Raw genomic sequence first — 6,231 nt, forward strand, 5'->3', positions numbered from 1 at the left:
ATCGAGGTATATAGTCTTCAGACTATTCAAGTCAATGTGAAAGGAAAAATCCTAAAAGCATCAAGAGAGAATATAACTTATAAAGGAAATCCCATCAGTCTAACAGAAGACTTCTTAGCATAAATCTTACAAGTCAAAAGAGACTGGGGTTCCATTTTTAATTTCCTTAAAGAAAGAAACTGCCAACCAAGAATTCTGTATCCTCCTAAGCCAAGTTTCATAAATGAAGGAGAAATGAAACAGTTCTCAGACACACAAATGCTAAGGGAATTTGGTAACACTAGACTTAGCCCTTAAAGAAATGCTCACAGAAATTTTAAACATAGAAACAAAAGGATAATACTTGCCATCATAAAAGAACACAAAAGTATAAAACTCATGGGTCTTATAAAGCAATTATGAAACTAGAAAGCAACTAGGTAACAACCTTATGACAAGAACAAAACTTCACATATCAATATTAATCTTGAATGCCAATGAACTAAATGCTCTACTTCAAAGATTTAGATTGGTGAGTTGAATATAAAGACAAATTCAACTACATGCTGCTTACAAAAATGCCATGTAATGGGTAAAGACTCAAAGTACAGAAGTGAGAAAAACATCTTATGCAAATGGAAACCAAAAGTGAGCAGGAGTAGCTATACTTATGTCAGATAAAACAGACTTTAAATCAACAAAAGTAAAAAAGAAAAAAAAAAGACAAAGAAGATCATTATACAAATGATAATGATAAAGGGATCAATTCAATAAGGAGATATAACAATCTTAAGATATATGTATCCCAAACTGGACCACCCAGATTCATAGAACAAATATTCCTAGATGTAAGAAAAGAGACCAACAGCAATGAAATAATACTGGTGGACATCAATACCGAACTGAAAATACTAGACAGATTGTTGAGATAGAAAATCAACAAAAAAGTCTAGACTGAAACTGGACTCTAGACTAACTAGACCTAATAGACATTTACAGAACAGTTGGCACAACTGCAGAATATAAATGTTTCTCATCTGTACATAGAAAATTCTCTAAAATAGATCATATGCTTGGCTATAAACCAAGTTTCAATACATTAAAAAAATCAGAATCATATCAAGTATCTTCTTGTACCACAGTGGAATAAAATTAGAAATCAATATCAAGAGGAAATCTCAAAACTATACAAATACATGGAAATTACAACTTGCTCCTGAATAGTATTTGGGTAAACAATGAAATTAAGGCAGAAATCAATGAAAAAATTTTGAAACTAGAGACACAAGATACAGCAGAAGCAGTTCTAAGAGGAAAGTTTATAGTGTTAAATGCCTACATTAAAGAGATAGAAATATCTCAAATTAACAACCTAACATTGTACAAAACAAAACAAAACAAAACAAAAACAAAAACAACAACAACAAAAAGACTAGAAAAGCAAAAACAAACCAAACCTAAAGCTAGCAGAGAAAAGAAATAACAAAGAGCAAGGCAGAACTAAATGAGATGAAGACCACAAAAATGATACAAAGGATCAAAAAAATTTTAAAAAATGGCTCTTTAAAAAGATAAAAAAAATTGACAGAATGCTGGTTAGAATAACCAAGAATAAAAGAGACAATTCAAATAAATACAATCAGAAATGACAACTGCAGAAATGATAACAGTGGCATTAAATATTTGCCACTTGGGTTGATTTCATGACTTCATTTTTGTGAATAGTGTTGTGATAAACATGAGTGCAGGTGTCTTTTCAATATAATGCTTTCTTTTATTTTGGGTAGTGATATGGTTTTGTTCTGTGTCCCTATTCAAATCTCATCTGTAGCTCCCACGTGTTGTGGGAGGGACCTAGTAGGAGATGATTGAATCATAGGGACAGGTCTTTCCCATGCTGTTCTCGTGATAGTGAATGTGTCTTACGAGATCTGACAGTTTTAAAATGGGAGTTTCTCTACAGAGGCTCTCTCTTTTCCTTCTGCCATCCATATAATATGTGACTTGCTCCTCCTTGTCCTCTGCCATGATTGTAAGGACAACCTAGCTATGTGGGACTATAAGCCCAATAAACCTCTTTCTTTTATAAATTGCCCAGTCTTGGGTATGTCTTTGTCATTGGTGTGAAAATGAATTAATACAGTAAATTGGTAACAGTTAGAGTGAGGCATTGCTGAGAAGATACCTGAAAATGTAAAAGCAACTTTGGAACTGGGTAACAAGCCGAAGATTGGAACAGTTTGGAGGGCTCAGAAGAAGACTGGAAAATGTGGGAAAGGGTGTAACTTCCTAGAGACTTGTTGAATGGCTTTGACAAAAATGCTGATAGTGATATGTACAATAAGGTCCAGGCTGAGGTGGTCTCAGATGGAGATGAGGAACTTGTTGGTAACCGGACTAAAGGTGACTCTTATTATGTTTTAGCAAAGAGGCTGGTGGCATTGTGCCCTGCCCTAGAGATTTGTAGAACTTTGAACTTGAAAGAGATGATTTAGGATATTAGAGGAAGAAATTTCTAGGCAGCAAAGCATTCAAGAGGTGACTTGCGTGCTGTTAAAGGCATTCAGTTTTATAAGGGAAGCAGAGCATAAAAGTTTGTAAAATTTGCAGCCTGACATTGTGATAGAAAAGAAACACCTATTTTCTGAGGAGAAATTGAAGGTAGCTGCAGAAACTTGAAAAGAAAAAAAAGAGAAAAGAAATAGAAACCAAACAGAGGGGTGGGGTGATGGAGTGGCGAGGACAGGGTGCATTGCAGGCCTGTGTGGGTCAGGCTTGAACCTGCACTGCCTCAGGTTGTAAAGTGTAACAAGAGAGCCAGGGTGGGCAGTGTGGGCCTGTGAGGCCCATGGGTGCCCCAGGTGCCCCCACAGCTGGCTCCGCAGTGGTCTGCTCTGGTTGCCATGTGCAGATTAGGGTTCCAGACCAAAGGCTGCTTGTTCTCTGCCCCCCATTGTGACCCCGACAGGCCAGGGTTACTGCAGTGACTGTCAGAGCAGCCTTGGCATTATGGAGGAGCCCAGGGCTACCCCTCAGCCGTACTTATGACTGGTCCTGGAGGTGCTATGCAGGGTTGTGACATCACTGCCTGATGATATGCGACCAGATTCTAATCCTTATGGTATTTTTTATGGGAATTGGTGATATGGGCAGCTATTGTTGGATTTTTTGCTGTTTACTTTTTTTTTTTTTTTTGTGGAGAATTTTTAGATCGGTTAGAAGTCAGCTTTATGTGGAAAGATAGAAAAAGCTTGCCATAATGTTTTCTGGACTAATTGAAGAAAAATGTAAACTACATGAAAAATTTAGCCTTGTTCAAACACAGTATGAAAGCTATGAAGTACAATCATCTTTAATGGATGCCAGCTTTAAGAAGGAGGCAACAGAAGTGCCAAATCTGGAGGCAACCCTTGAAAAGCTGAACAGGTCCAATTCTGAACTTCAGGATGAAATACCCTGTCTAATAAAAGAGTTAAAAGAAGAGAAATCTAAACATTCTGAACAAGATGAATTGACGGTGGATATTTCAAAAAGATTACAGTCTCTAGAATATGAACCAAAATCCCTCAAATCACAAGTAGCTGAAGCCAAAATGACCTTCAAGATATTTCAAATGAATGAAGAATGACTGAAGATAGCAATAAAAGATGCTTTGACTGAAAATAATCAACTTCAGGAAAACCAGAAACAGCTTTTGCAAGAAGCTGAAGTATGGAAAGAACAAGTGAGTGAACTTAATAAACAGAAAATAACATTTGAAACCTCCAAAGTACATGCAGAACAAGATCTAAAAGATAAAGAAAATCACATCAAGATTCTGACTGAATGCTTACTAAGGATGAATGATTGGGCTACTATGCTTGGAGAAGATGTAATGGATGATGATAACTTGGAATTAGAAATGAACAGTGAATCAGAAAATGATGCTTACTTAGATAATCCTCCAAAAGGAGTTTTGAAGAAACGGATTCATGTTGCTAAGTTAAATGCTTCTTTAAAAACCTTAGGATAAAGAAAACAAATTTATATTCAGTTAGCTGAAGTTAATAAAACAAAGGAAGAGCTTACAGAGCATATTAAAAACCTTCAGACTGAACAAGCATCTTTGCAGTCAGAAAACACACATTTTGAAAGTGAGACTCAGAAGCTTCGACAGAGACTTAAAGTAATGACTGAATTATATCATGAAAATGAAATGAAACTCCATGGGAAATTAACAGCAGAGGAAAATTACCAGTTAGAAAAGAAGGGAAACTTTCTAAAGTAGGCAAAAAGATTAGCCATGACACTGAAGAGCTGGAGACCTATAGAAAGGAGCCAAAGATCTTGAAGAAGAACGGGAGAGAACTATTCATTATTATCAAGGGCAGATTACTTCCTATGAGAAAAAAGCACATGATAATTGGTTGGCAGCTCGGACTGCTGAAAGAAGCCTCAATGAACTTAAGGACAGAAAATACTTACAACAGACAAAAATGAACTGAAATAGTGTTTAAATTTGAACTTTTAGTAAAAGATCCTTACGAACTTGATGTTCTGAATACAGCATTTGAGAGAGCATTCACGACATGGTCCTTCACCATTGGGTCGGTCTTCATTTGAAATGAGAGCTTTTCTCTCTCCTCCAGTTTTGTTCAAGGGTCCACTCAGACTCTCACCTTTGATTCCAGGGGGAGGAAGAAGAGGCTCAAGGTCCCAGGGAATCCTCTGAACCATCAGATTATCAATGAAAGAGAAGAATCAAGCTGTGTTAGTTTAACCAGTACTCATAGGGCTCTTCCTGACATTGTCCCTGTCACCTCCATGGGAACAGGACCGTAGGATAGTGTTTCCTCCACCAAGACAATCATATCCTGATTCAGCTCTTCCTCCACAAAGGCAAGACAGATTTTATTCTAATTCTGGTAGACTGTCTGGACCAGCAGAACTCAGAAGTTTTAATATGCCTTCTTTGGATAAAATGGATGGGTCAATCCCTTTAGAAATGGAATCCTGTAGAAATGATACCAAAGATGATCTTGGTAATAATTTAAATGTGCCTGATTCATCTCTCCCCCGTGAAAATGAAGCAACTGGCTCTGGCTTTGTTCCTCCACCTCTTGCTCCAATTAAAGGTCCATTGTTTCCAGTGGATACAAGGAGCTCCTTCATGAGAAGAGGACCTCCTTTCCCTCACCTCCTCCAGGAACCATGTTTGGAGCTTCTCAAGATTACTTTCCATTAAGGGATTTCCCAGGTCCACCACATGCTCCATTTGCAATGAGAAATGTCTATCCACTGAGGAATTTTCTTCCTTATCTTCCTCCAAGACTTGGATTTCCTCCCTACCCCCATATTCTGAAGATAGAAGGGTTGATTTTGCCTTCAAATGAGCCTGCTGTTGAACATCCAGAACCACAGCAAGAAACCTGACAATATTTTTGCTCTCCTCAAAATTAATTTTGACTGATCTCATTTTCAGTTTAAGTAACTGCTGTTACTTAAGAGATTACACTTTTACTCAAATTGAAGCTTAATGGAATTATAATTCTCAGGATAATATTTTGTAAACAAAGATATAAATATGAATCTTATGAGTAAATTATATCCATTTTATTTTATTCTAGATAATATAACTATTTTAATTCGATTAAAAATTCCACTATTATGCAAACAATAGCGGGAATTTTATATATATAATCTTGCAGGTGGGGAGGCTGTGTCTTTATGCCAAGAACTGTATTTACTCTGGTTGTAGACAAATGTGAAAGTAACTTTATGCTTAATTAAATAAATTTTTGTTGTTGTTGTTTTTTAAATGAGAAATAAATTTCTTTTTTCTTTGGAAACAAATAAACAAAACAGTAATGAGGAACTGAATGTTAATCTCCAAGATGATGGGAAAAATGTTTCCAGGCCATGTCAGAGGTTTTCATGGGAGACCTCTTGTCACAGTCCTGGAGGCCTAGGACAAAATGGTTTCATGGCCCAGGACTAGGGACTGTTAGGCATATAGATATATGACAAGTTAGCCATGTGTGGGAATTAAGAAATGAAGAAATTGTACTTGTAAATGCATCAAGTCTTCACAAATCCAAGGTCAATTTTCTTATTTTAAAAATGAAGGCAATGCCAGCTCCACAAGAATGGTTTGAATATAAAATAGTTACATGAAAGGACTTTGGAAGCTGTAAGGTAAGACACAAATGTACAATAATAATAATAAATAACATCCCTGTAGAGAGCTAGCCCTTTTCTGTACCTAAGCCTTTT

At 36.6% G+C, this 6,231-nt stretch overlaps 1 pseudogene; it reads left to right on the top strand.

The window, feature by feature from the left end:
* The first annotated feature begins 614 nt into the window (after positions 1 to 614).
* LOC101028287 (melanoma inhibitory activity protein 2-like) lies at positions 615 to 5,391 on the top strand (annotated as a pseudogene).
* Positions 5,392 to 6,231: the final 840 nt, after the last annotated feature.

The sequence above is a fragment of the Saimiri boliviensis genome, chromosome 7 (genome assembly GCF_048565385.1).
Source record: "Saimiri boliviensis isolate mSaiBol1 chromosome 7, mSaiBol1.pri, whole genome shotgun sequence".
Classification (NCBI taxonomy): Eukaryota; Metazoa; Chordata; class Mammalia; order Primates; family Cebidae; genus Saimiri; species Saimiri boliviensis.